We start from the raw sequence: 13,613 nt of genomic DNA on the forward strand, positions 1-13,613 counted from the left end.
TCCATCATGTTATTATTTGATTTTGTTTTGTACACTATTAGAACAATGTTCTCATTCTTCTGAATTTGAACTCTGATTCAAATTGGGTCCTGGTCTGAATTACATCGAGTAGTTATTAAGAAATATATTCTTTGAAGAAGAAAAAGCAGGTTCACGAAATGACTGTCGCATCAGTGTCACTCTGCTTACCTGGAAGAAGTAGAAAAATGACTTCAAAGTAGAAACATTCAAATTGGACAATTGTAGAAATTAAAATTGGGAGAGATATTGTCATGTGAGAGTACCTTTAAGAAATGGGTGTTTAAGAAATTAACCTTTAAGAAATGGTGATGTCAGAGTGTGGGTGGAGCTCGGCTGTCTGTCAGCTTTTTACTTTTGTTTAAGGCTGTTTGCTGCAGGGTGTGTTTTAGTTTTGTTTTCAGTGTTGGAGCTGAAGCCAGACAGAGCAGGTGTACTATTGTCCTCTCTGGCATGAAAAGACTATCTCTTGATCATTTGGTTAATTCAGAATTATAAATGTTCTCAGTAATGAATGTAAACCCAATGTGCTTCTGTTAAAAGGTGTCCCTTTTGTCTTCTGGATGGTGTTTGGGAAGTTATTAAGGATTACTTAGTGTTGTAGTCTTTGGGGGTTGTATTTGAATTAATAGTTGCTAAGATGTTCACTGTATGTTTTAAAAAGGTTAACTTGAGTTCATAGAATAAACATTGTTTTGCTTTAAAAAATACTTTTCCATTTCTGCTGTGTCACACCTGTAGAGTGGGCCGTGTGCTTCCCACACCACAATCTATTAAAAGCTGTGGATCAGGTGAACTCCATGATACACTTTGGGGTTCTCTAAACCCTAGCCCATAACAATGTATAATGAGTGGCTAAATTGAAATTATTTTACGTTCTTACACAGTCAAAATTACCCCCTGGGTATTGAAAAAGGTATCTGATCCAGAACTACTAGTTATAAAGCAACAATGAGCTCACGATCACTAATTTCCAATAGGTTTTACAACATTTAATGTCATTGCTAGGATCCCAGGAGGCCAGTCCCCAAGTGGATAGTCATAAAATGAAATAAAATGCCACTCTCCTGGTTTTCTGTTATGAGCTGTTATTGCAGCCATAGGCCCAATGTAAATGGAAGCCCATGTTTTGCACTGCATTCAGCTATAGCTGTCCGGAACATTTGAGCTGAGTGCATTGTCGGGGTCAAGGAGTTTGTATCATTTCTATTGACAACTGCTGACAGCAATGGCACAGCACTGCATGGATAGTGCTGACAATATATTATGGAGGTAAAATCACCTTTGCACATCCTTTTCTACGGCGTGAATTTAGCAACAATAAAAGTAAATTGCCAAAAGTAAAAAATAAATCTATTCTTCAACCGTAGAGTTGTTAACCTAGTGAAAGGCTTAAAACTGTGACTAATGGATTAACAACCACAAATGCTTTCTCCATGTGGATATGGTGGGTTCATTTTGATGTCTTTGAAGCTAGAGAAATATAATAGTGGACGTCCTGGCAATTTCCACTTGACTGAGGCCTTCCCAATTAGTACTGTGCTTTGGAATGAAAAGCAGTGTTTTTTTGACGAGCTTTTTGAACATTCCAAGATGCTGTATACATTTACAGCTGTCTCACTGAAAGATATTTTCCTGTTCGTAACAAAGGAACCATTTGTAACTGCAAGTTTTCAAAGGAGGAGAAACTACAATTGTTTACTTCCCAAATGAAAATTGATAGCCGTTTAGTCTAGGTAGGGCATTCGCTCACTCCAAACCCTGCCCCCATGTCTCTTCGTACTTGTGAAAATGTTTCATGCTGATTTTAGGTTTTTTTATGTTTACCGGTAAGCAATATTAAAATTTCAAGTTTAGGCTTTGACTGTAATCAGAAATCTTACATAAAAAAGAATAATCCCTCTCAGATGATCCTGCTGTAAAATGTGCATGTGTAAATGTTGGCCTGTCCTTAGCTGTGAAGTTTTCCCTAGTCAAATAGTTCACTGCCAATGACAGTGCCGGTAAAGGAACACACCTGAAGGAGGACAACTTCGGGGCCATAGTGGATGCTGGCGGCCTCGGCACCAAAGCAAGGAGCCACTGGCTTAGGAGATTGACAAGGGGGGAATCAAAGAAAGGAAAGACCTTTTGAAAAAGTCGAAGCCCTCTGCTGTTGGTTGTTACATGAGATTAAAGATCAGACTGCTTGCTAACAAAGAGTTGGCAACATAAGGCACAGTACTTCACTGCTCGCATAAATGAGAATATTTTGACTTAAATGTCATTTGGATGTATGGCCTGGAATCATCTTTATATGGTATAAATTACATACCATGAATGTTTCACATGTCAACACGTTGAATGCAAAAAACAATCTCAGTAAAAAACATATTTTTTAAATCATACATGAATATAGAAATATCAATTTTAGTGATCCTTACTTAAGAGATCTAAAATAATGAAATGTAATTGTAAAACCAAACTTTTAGATAAACAGTTTATGAACATTCAGAAGTACTAGCACTACAGTAAAAGGGGAAGTACTTTCATTGTAAACTAGACATCCACTGATCTAAAAGAAAACTCATACCAAAGGAACCTGGACATAAGCCTCAACAAGAGCAGTCTGTTCTGATCAAAACTGTTTTAATATTCATCAATGTAGTAACATAACTAGAAAGGGATGCTGACAAAGCTTTGACAAGAGTCACCCATTATCTCTCCGTTATCTCTCCACAGATGTTGTCAGACCGGCTGAGATGTTTCAGCATTTTCTGTTTTGTTGGATTCCAGCATCCGCAGGAATTTGCTTTTATGGAAGGGATGCTGGTGGTAATAAAGCAAGATAGGAAATGGGAGCAAGAAGGTGGCAGCATCTATTCCTTGGGCTGAATTTTGGGAGGGTGTTGGGACCCCGCGTTAGGGTAAAATGTAGGTTTGGAGCCCAGCATTTTTACCACAGGTAGCCTCCTAATTGGTTGCCTGTGGGCTCACTGTCCAATTAAGTGTAGCAGATGGGCTCCTGGTGCTGCTGATCCAATCAGAGATGGTGGCTCTGCAAACACAGCAGCGCCACCAGGAGTGAGGTCACTACTGCAGGTTATGCAGGGTAACCTAGGGAGGTAAGCCGGGTAGGTAAAAAAAAAATGTTAAATCATCGTGCCAAGTGGTGGAGGGCAAACTGCTCCCGGGAGATTATTGGGACTGTGAGTGCTGCCTTCCCTGGTCACAGCCCATTCTTTGGCCTGTGAAACATTGCTTCCTGGCCTGGCACTGGGAGGCTGCCTCCATTTAGCCTCTGCATGGCAGGGGTGGGGACTGGGTTCCTTTCCATTTGTCGTGTTGGGTGTTCCGATACACAAACGAACCAACACGGTTGTAGATGGTACAACTCTGTTTTATTATTCTGTACAATAATAACTATTAACTTCTGGCTGTGGTTCGTACTTCACCAGCTAACCTGTGGACCCAGCCCTAGCACTATCTTAGTGAGGCACACAGCACATGGTGTATGCCTGAGTGGCACGCTGTGAGCTCTGTGCTCTGAGCTATCTCCTGGTGGAATGAGCAGGAACTGTGGTGTTTCCTGTTTTATAGTGCGTGTGCTCTCACTGGTGATTGGCTGTGATGTTGTGTGTGTGTTGGTTGGTCCATCTACCTGTCCATCAGTGTGTGTGTGTGTGATTGCACCATGATATGTTAATGTGGATATCATGATACCATTAACACGTGAAATGGTTCCTAATTGGGCTTTTACATATGGAAATTGTGTTGGGGCATGCAGCTTCTCTGCATCTGGTCCCAGTATGGTAAAATGCCTCATGGTGTGAGGGAGCCGATTTGACACCCTCCTAACCCACCCACCCCAATCATCATGAGTTCACCAGATCGGTGCTTCCCACCCCACATCAGAGTCCAGTAAAATTCTGGCCTTTCAGCCAATTGCTTATCAGATTGCTATCTGCAGTCTGCTTTAGTGAGCAGAGGTACATCTTCCAATTTTGTGCCTTAGCTCATTCAAGCTGCAGACTTGCTTCATAATGCAGCATAATGGCCTGGCACATATAAGGTTAATGTGGGACTGAGTACACTACCACCCACACAATTATGTAAGAGACCACATGCCTCATACCTAGGGTCAGTCTAGAATTACGTAGAGCTGGTGGCAGCTCCGGCTTGAACATTTTACTATATATGTATACATAATTCGAGGGCAGCATGGTGGTGCAGTGAGTAGCACTGCTGTCTCACCGCGCTGAGGTCCCAAATTCGATCCCGGCTCTGCGTAACTGGCTGTGTGGAGTTTGCACACTCTCCCTGTGTTTGCATGGGTTTCGCCCCCACAACTCAAAGATGTGCATGCTAGATGAATTGGCCATGCTAAATTGCCCCTTAATTGGAAAAAATTAATTGGGTACTCTAAATTTATGCTCGGTAGCATTGTGGATAGCACAATTGCTTCACAGCTCCAGGGTCCCAGGTTCGATTCCGGCTTGGGTCACTGTCTGTGCGGAGTCTGCACATCCTCCACGTGTGTGCGTGGGTTTCCTCCGGGTGTTCCGATTTCCTCCCACAGTCCAAAGATGTGCAGGTTAGGTGGGTTGGCCATGATAAATTGCCCTTAGTGTCCAAAATTGCCCTTCGTGTTGGGTGGGGTTACTGGGATAGGGTGGAGGTGTTGACCTTGGGTAGGGTGCTCTTTCGAAGAGCCGGTGCAGACTTGATGGGCCGAATGGCCTCCTTCTGCACTGTAAATTCTATGATAATCTATGAAAATGTATACATAATTCTTATGGTTAATAAATAACTACAGTTAACCTACTTACGACTACGAGGACTTCATTAAGACCTACCAAACATTATTCAACACTCTACAGCATGGCAGCAGCGAATGGAAAAACAAAAAACCTCGCAGAAAATGCAGAGAAAAACTGAAATAGAAAAGCCTGCAGCTGGTTGAGCCTACCAAAGTGAGAAAACCCTTTGTCTTCAAATGAACAGTGGCGCCATCTTGAATTTCAGCAACTTCTTAAAAGCTGCACCTACACTTTAAATGTTTTAACCATGGATCAAAACACCAACTGACGCTTTAGTCTGGACAGATCAGTCTGGATCAACTTTCATGTGTGAAGATGCATTTGATACGAAAAAAACAAAATCGAACGAGAACTCTGGAATGTTGTTCACAGAATGTAAAATACTTGGAATGCTTCAATTCTGAACTTGCAGAAACAAATTCAGCAAAAAAATTGGATCTTCAATTAAAACTTGAACACCTTGGCACAGTGGTTAGCACTGCTGCTTCACAGCTCCAGGGACCTGGGTTCAATTCCAGCCTCGGGTGACTGTGTGGAGTTTGCACTTTCTCTCTGTGTCTACGTGGGTTTCCTCCGGGTGCTCCGGTTTCCTCCCACAGTCCATAGATGTGCAGGTTAGGTGGATTGGCCATACTAAATTGCCCCTTAGTGTCTAAAAGGTTAGGTAGGGTTACTGGGTTACCGGGATAGGGTGGAGGCGTGGGATTAAGCAGGATGCTCTTTCCAAGGGCTGGTGAAGTCTTGATAGGCCGAATGGCCTCCTTTTGTACTGTAAATTCTATGATTCTAAGCATCAGAGGTCTCCAGTAAGCATTGTGCACAATGGCAAGCCTAGGGGACGAGATTGCTGATGAATCAGAACAGTTGCTTGAAAGCAGAATTAGCAACCAAAACTGATGAACTTTGAACAAATCAGAACAACATGAAGAGACACACAATGTGGAAGAGCAAATCCAGAGTTTGAAAACAAAAAAGGTGAATTATACGCGAAGACCTAACAAATTAATTGAGTCTATCATGCCCTAAGGAGTAGTCAGTGACCATGGGTGAAAGATTCCGAAAAGAACTGAATGCCCAGGTAAAGTTGTTAAATTTATATAAGAGTTCCTCACATAACTCTGAAGCTAAAACTTTTTTAAAAATAAATTTAGAGTACCCAATTCATTTTTTCCAATTAAGGGGCAATTCAGCGTGGCCAATCCACCTACCCTGCACATCTTTGGGTTGTGGGGGCGAAACCCACGCAAACACGGGGAGAATGTGCAAACTCCACACGGACAGTGACCCAGAGCCGGAATCGAACCTGGGACCTTGGTGCCGTGAGGCAGCAGGGCTAACCCACTGCGCCACCGTGCCGCCCCTAACTCTGAAACAAAAACAACTCAATCACCAGGGTTACTGTTGAAAGAATCACAGAATCAGAGCTGAATGAAAAGATTGATAAGTTCGATAAACAACTGGAGACGGTGAAAGTGATCAAACATTTGGCTACAATTGTGAAACAAGTAGGATCGAATGTTCCATTGTTGAAATGTGAGCTTCCATATGTGTCGCACTGAGCTACATGAAGAAAGAAGAGGGGAAAATGCTCTGGGGAGTGTTATGTACTAAAGAATGCATTCCTGTTAGTGCAAAGTCACGTGATCTGTAGTGACATCAGCAGAGTGTTTTGCACGGGCTTCAGTTCTCCATCTTGGATTGTATGAGCAACATCTCCTAATAAAACCTCTCATCATGTTTGTAAGAAATCCAGGTGTGTGACACTTCCATACCTTTTATCTTTGCAGCACTGAGGAGGAGCAGTGTTCATTCACTCTGGAAAAGCGGGAGAAATCAACAACTACCTAACACCACAACTGCCGAATCGACAAAAGGCGATTCAGTCCCAAGGAATGGAAACAGAGGATGGAAAGACACCCAGATGCCAGAACCGCCAAGTCAACAGAATTCACCCATAACGACAGCGCCCACCACTACTCCGACAAGTAGTTCAAACAAGATACGGAAAGGTTATAAAGCCTCCAGACCACCGGAACCTATGAACTCAAGAGACTTGAAGAGGAGATGGGATAGTAATAACAATGTAAATACATGGGGTAAACCAAAATAACTTGAAATACATTGGATAATGTCTTGTGGGTTGGTGTGGTGTAAGGGTCTGGCACATATAGGGTTAATGTAGGACTGAGTACAGTACCATACACATAGTCGTGGAAGAAAACACATGACCTGCACCTCGGGTCAGTCCAATGATGGACAGAGCTGTGTACACAAACAAGCATAGAGACAGTTCTCGCTTCAACCCTTTAATGCATGGATGTACATAGTTCCTGTAGGTAATAGATACCTGTGGTTAACCTACTGAACACTACGAGAGCTTCATTAAGACCTACTGAATGATATCCAAGACCCTACAACACAATTATTTAAGCAAATGGCTGGCTCAATCAGGTGGCTTTTCCCCACCTGTTGGTTTGCTTTTTACCTTGTGCATCTATTTGGAATGACAGTGAGGAAAACCTCATGTGCAAAATAGTTTATGCATCTCTGTTTTTGAAAGATTACTAACATAACCCATTGGTCTGAGGTAAGTACCATATTTTATTATATTATTATTATTTTTTATAAAAAATTTAATTTAGTTGTTAGCCAGATCTTGGTAGAAAGTTAGAGGAATGGCAGGGAAGGGAGTGCAATGTTCCTCCTGCAGGATGTTTGAGGTGAGGGATGCAGTTAGTGTCCCTGCTGATTTTACCTGCAGGAAGTGCTGCCATCTCCAGCTCCTCCAAGACCGAGTTAGGGAACTGGAGCTGGAGTTGGAAGAACTTCGGATCATTCGGGAGGCAGAAGGGGTCATAGATAGCAGCTTCAGGGAATTAGTTACACCAAAGATTGGAGATAGGTGGGTAACTGTAAGAGGGACTGGGAAAAAGCAGTCAGTGCAGGGATCCCCTGCGGTCGTTCCCCTGAGAAACAAGTATACCGCTTTGGATACTTGTGGGGGGGGGGGACTTACCAGGGGTAAGCCATGGGGTACGGGCCTCTGGCACGGAGTCTGTCCCTGTTGCTCAGAAGGGAAGGGGGGAGAGGAGCAGAGCATTAGTAATTGGGGACTCTATAGTCAGGGGCACAGATAGGAGATTTTGTGGGAGCGTGAGAGATTCACGTTTGGTATGTTGCCTCCCAGGTGCAAGGGTACGTGATGTCTCGGATCGTGTTTTCCGGGTCCTTAGGGGGAGGGGGAGCAGCCCCAAGTCGTGGTCCACATTGGCACTAACGACATAGGTAGGAAAGGGGACAAGGATGTCAGGCAGGCTTTCAGGGAGCTAGGATGGAAGCTCAGAACTAGAACAAACAGAGTTGTTATCTCTGGGTTGTTGCCCGTGCCACGTGATAGTGAGATGAGGAATAGGGAGAGAGAGCATTTAAACACGTGGCTACAGGGATGGTGCAGGCGGGAGGGATTCAGATTTCTGGATAACTGGGGCTCTTTCTGGGGAAGGTGGGACCTCTACAGACAGGATGGTCTACATCTGAACCTGAGGGGCACAAATATCCTGGGGGGGAGATTTGTTAGTGCTCTTTGGGGGGGTTTAAACTAATGCAGCAGGGGCATGGGAACCTGGATTGTAGTTTTAGGGTAAGGGAGAATGAGAGGATAGAGGTCAGGAGCACAGATTTGACGTCGCAGGAGGGGGCCAGTGTTCAGGTAGGTGGTTTGAAGTGTGTCTACTTCACTGCCAGGAGTATACGAAACAAGGTAGGGGAACTGGCAGCATGGGTTGGTACCTGGGACTTCGATGTTGTGGCCATTTCGGAGACATGGATAGAGCAGGGACAGGAATGGATGTTGCAGGTTCCGGGGTTTAGGTGTTTTAGTAAGCTCAGAGAAGGAGGCAAAAGAGGGGGAGGTGTGGCGCTGCTAGTCAAGAGCAGTATTACGGTGGCGGAGAGGATGCTAGATGGGGACTCTTCTTCCGAGGTAGTATGGGCTGAAGTTAGAAACAGGAAAGGAGAGGTCACCCTGTTGGGAGTTTTTTATAGGCCTCCTAATAGTTCTAGGGATGTAGAGGAAAGGATGGCGAAGATGATTCTGGATAAGAGCGAAAGTAACAGGGTAGTTATTATGGGAGACTTTAACTTTCCAAATATTGACTGGAAAAGATATAGTTCAAGTACAATAGATGGGTCGTTTTTTTGTACAGTGTGTGCAGGAGGGTTTCCTGAAACAATATGTTGTCAGGCCAACAAGAGGCGAGGCCACGTTGGATTTGGTTTTGGGTAATGAACCAGGCCAGGTGTTGGATTTGGAGGTAGGAGAGCACTTTGGGGACAGTGACCACAATTCGGTGACGTTTACGTTAATGATGGAAAGGGATAAATATACACCGCAGGGCAAGAGTTATAGCTGGGGGAAGGGCAATTATGATGCCATTAGACGTGACTTGGGGGGGATAAGGTGGAGAAGTAGGCTGCAAGTGTTGGGCATACTGGATAAGTGGGGCTTGTTCAAGGATCAGCTACTGCGTGTTCTTGATAAGTATGTACCGGTCAGGCAGGGAGGAAGGCGTCGAGTGAGGGAACCGTGGTTTACCAAGGAAGTGGAATCTCTTGTTAAGAGGAAGAAGGAGGCCTATGTGAAGATGAAGTGTGAAGTTTCAGTTGGGGCGCTTGATAGTTACAAGGTAGCGAGGAAGGATCTAAAGAGAGAGCTAAGACGAGCAAGGAGGGGACATGAGAAGTATTTGGCAGGAAGGATCAAGGAAAACCCAAAAGCTTTCTATAGGTATGTCAGGAATAAGCGAATGACTAGGGAAAGAGTAGGACCAGTCAAGGACAGGGATGGGAAATTGTGTGTGGAGTCTGAAGAGATAGGCGAGATACTAAATGAATATTTTTCGTCAGTATTCACTCAGGAAAAAGATAATGTTGTGGAGGAGAATGCTGAGCCCCAGGCTAATAGAATAGATGGCATTGAGGTACGTAGGGAAGAGGTGTTGGCAATTCTGGACAGGCTGAAAATAGATAAGTCCCCGGGACCTGATGGGATTTATCCTAGGATTCTCTGGGAGGCCAGGGAAGAGATTGCTGGACCTTTGGCTTTGATTTTTATGTCATCATTGGCTACAGGAATAGTGCCAGAGGACTGGAGGACAGCAAATGTGGTCCCTTTGTTCAAAAAGGGAAGCAGAGACAACCCCGGCAACTATAGACCGGTGAGCCTCACGTCTGTAGTGGGTAAAGTCTTGGAGGGGATTATAAGAGACAAGATTTATAATCATCTAGATAGGAATAATATGATAAGGGATAGTCAGCATGGCTTTGTGAAGGGTAGGTCATGCCTCACAAACCTTATTGAGTTCTTTGAGAAGGTGACTGAACAGGTAGACGAGGGTAGAGCAGTTGATGTGGTGTATATGGATTTCAGCAAAGCGTTTGATAAGGTTCCCCACGGTAGGCTATTGCAGAAAATACGGAGGCTGGGGATTGAGGGTGATTTAGAGATGTGGATCAGAAATTGGCTAGCTGAAAGAAGACAGAGGGTGGTGGTTGATGGGAAATGTTCAGAATGGAGTACAGTCACAAGTGGAGTACCACAAGGATCTGTTCTGGGGCCGTTGCTGTTTGTCATTTTTATCAATGACCTAGAGGAAGGCGCAGAAGGGTGGGTGAGTAAATTTGCAGACGATACTAAAGTCGGTGGTGTTGTCGATAGTGTGGAAGGATGTAGCAGGTTACAGAGGGATATAGATAAGCTGCAGAGCTGGGCTGAGAGGTGGCAAATGGAGTTTAATGTAGAGAAGTGTGAGGTGATTCACTTTGGAAGGAATAACAGGAATGCGGAATATTTGGCTAATGGTAAAGTTCTTGAAAGTGTGGATGAGCAGAGGGATCTAGGTGTCCATGTACATAGATCCCTGAAAGTTGCCACCCAGGTTGATAGGGTTGTGAAGAAGGCCTATGGAGTGTTGGCCTTTATTGGTAGAGGGATTGAGTTCCGGAGTCGGGAGGTCATGTTGCAGCTGTACAGAACTCTGGTACGGCCGCATTTGGAGTATTGCGTACAGTTCTGGTCACCGCATTATAGGAAGGACGTGGAGGCTTTGGAGCGGGTGCAGAGGAGATTTACCAGGATGTTGCCTGGTATGGAGGGAAAATTCTATGACGAAAGGCTGATGGACTTGAGGTTGTTTTCGTTGGAGAGAAGAAGGTTAAGAGGAGACTTAATAGAGGCATACAAAATGATCAGGGGGTTGGATAGGGTGGACAGTGAGAGCCTTCTCCCGCGGATGGAAATGGCTGGCACGAGGGGACATAGCTTTAAACTGAGGGGTAATAGATATAGGACAGAGGTCAGAGGTAGGTTCTTTACGCAAAGAGTAGTGAGGCTGTGGAATGCCCTACCTGCTACAGTAGTGAACTCGCCAACATTGAGGGCATTTAAAAGTTTATTGGATAAACATATGGATGATAATGGCATAGTGTAGGTTAGATGGCTTTTGTTTCGGTGCAACATCGTGGGCCGAAGGGCCTGTACTGCGCTGTATTGTTCTATGTTCTATGTTCTATATTTCTGCTATTTTTGTTGCTAATGTCCCTTGCAACAAGTTTCTGGAGTTATTTTTTAAACGTTGTCCCAAGTTTGTTGTTAAGGTCCCTGTACCTCACAACAGAAGTGGTATAGGATTAAAGAGGGTATTCCAAAGCGATCAATAGGCACCAGACTATAGCGTGGCACACCCATATGCCAATGACCTAGGAGAAATGCCACATCTTTCAGCAGGGAGCCATTGCTTTGCCATGGATGGCCTTAAGGGTATCTTTCACAATTGTCACTGCCCTCAATTGATATGTCTCTGGCTCATTCCCAACAGCACAGCCATATCAGCTAATTTGTTGTCTATATGACATCAAACGGATGACTGATATCTTAATCAGCATCACCAATACTTGCATCTTCTTTCACACATATTGGAATGACATGACTGCCCAATATTTCACTCTACTGAATTTCCCATTGTACATGATGCCATTGATGACGGTTTTGTGCCAACTTGCATGTTCATAGATATATTTAATTGTTTGACATTGTCATGTGAAAGTACCTTTAAGACATGGATGTTTAAGCAATGTACCTTTAAGAAAACAGTGATGTCAGAGAGTGGGTGGAGCTGAGCTCAGGTCAGCCATTTTGAAGTTTCCGTTTGGAGGAAAATAGCTGGGTGTGTGTCTGTGTTTTGCAGTGAGCTGGATTTGCTGTGATCTCTGTCATGAAAGACTATCTCTGGACCATTTGGGTGATTTAAACTCATAATCGTAAAGCCTTTAACCTGATGTGATTCTATTTAAAGGTGTTAAGTCTCTTGGAAGTTTGAAGGAACATTTTGAGGAATTATTTACTATTGTAATATTTTTGGAGTTATCTTTGAAGTAAGGGGTGTTAAGAGATCCAATGTTTATTTAAGATGTTAAGTTGAGTTCATGGAATAAACATTGTTTTGTGTTTAAAAACTCACGTGTCCATAATTGTAATCGCACACCTAGGGAACAAGCCGTGTGCTAGGAAAAGCAACAAATTCATTAAAGGGGGAGGTTGGTTGAACTCCATGATACATTTTGGGGTTGTGAAAACGCCTCGCCCATAACAACATGCAAAGCGACTGTTTGGCTATATATCATGCAGAGGTATAGATAAACAGGATGCAATGAAAGAGCACTAGGGCTGTACAATAGCTAGGCAGGGCAAGCAACAAAGGTTGATGAGTAATACTTCTGTGTCATGGAATGTGACCTTAGAGTTCCTTCCTCAAAGTCACAAATAATCCAGATTGGACATGTATCACCTTTGTTGTCGCTGAATTAAAATTGTGGAGCGAACAGCATTGTGGGGATACCTCCAGAAAAAGAACAAATATAAAAACAGATCATAAGAGTTTCTACAGGTAGTTAAAAAGGAAACAAGTAAAGGGAACAGCATTGGTTCTCTAGAATGCGAGTCTGGGGAATTAATAATGGAAAATAAGGAATGGCGGGTCCATTGAACAGTTACTTTTCCTGGACTTTTGACCTCGCTCCAGGGGAAGGGAACCAGGAGAATTCGTAGATCTCCAAACTCGACTTCTTTAAATATGGCCGATGGGGTCGGGCGATAATAGGACTTGGGGCTGACGGACCCAGATGGAAGGTGGAATCTTCTACTCTGAAGTCTACGTTCGGTGGCAGGTGCAGAATTTAAATGATTCCCATTGTGCGGCAGTGCAATCTTGCACTGTTCAGCTCATTATGTTTGCATCCATTCTGAACATGACATGCCTCATGTTGGGGCATGCAGGAAGTCGCCCACCCTGTTGTTACCTCATGATATTGAAGGTCCTGTTATCATATTTAAAGGGCACTCATGCATGGCATGATGAGCCCTCTAACATGCCCCAGGCAGTCTGCCTTCCTATCCCAGAGTGTCATAATCGTATCCTGGACAATCACCCACCCGAGCATGGACTAGCTTCCACCTTTCTATGCTCGTGTTTCCCATCCCCTGAGTCCCATCCCTGTCCCACACTTTCCCTCTGGTCCTGCCTCCATGCCCAGCTTTAGTGCACCTTGTGCTACGGTCACTCAATATGAGACTCTGAACAATATGAGACTCTGCTAAGAGTACAGGCACTGGCATGCATGGAATACATGAGGAGCTGCAAATCCTGAACAGTCACACTGTTAATACAGCAGTTGCTGGAATGCACTACTGCTGTGCACAAGCAGCCAACCACATCAATCCTACCTGAAGGCCAACTCAGG

At 44.0% G+C, this 13,613-nt stretch overlaps 1 protein-coding gene across 4 annotated transcripts in view; it reads right to left on the reverse strand.

The window, feature by feature from the left end:
* The window catches only part of hspa12a (heat shock protein 12A), a 249,330-nt gene that overhangs the window by 141,065 nt on the left and 94,652 nt on the right, over positions 1–13,613 (reverse strand). The gene's annotated exons all lie outside the window — the stretch shown is intronic.

Source organism: Scyliorhinus torazame, chromosome 16, assembly GCF_047496885.1.
Source record: "Scyliorhinus torazame isolate Kashiwa2021f chromosome 16, sScyTor2.1, whole genome shotgun sequence".
NCBI lineage: Eukaryota > Metazoa > Chordata > Chondrichthyes > Carcharhiniformes > Scyliorhinidae > Scyliorhinus > Scyliorhinus torazame.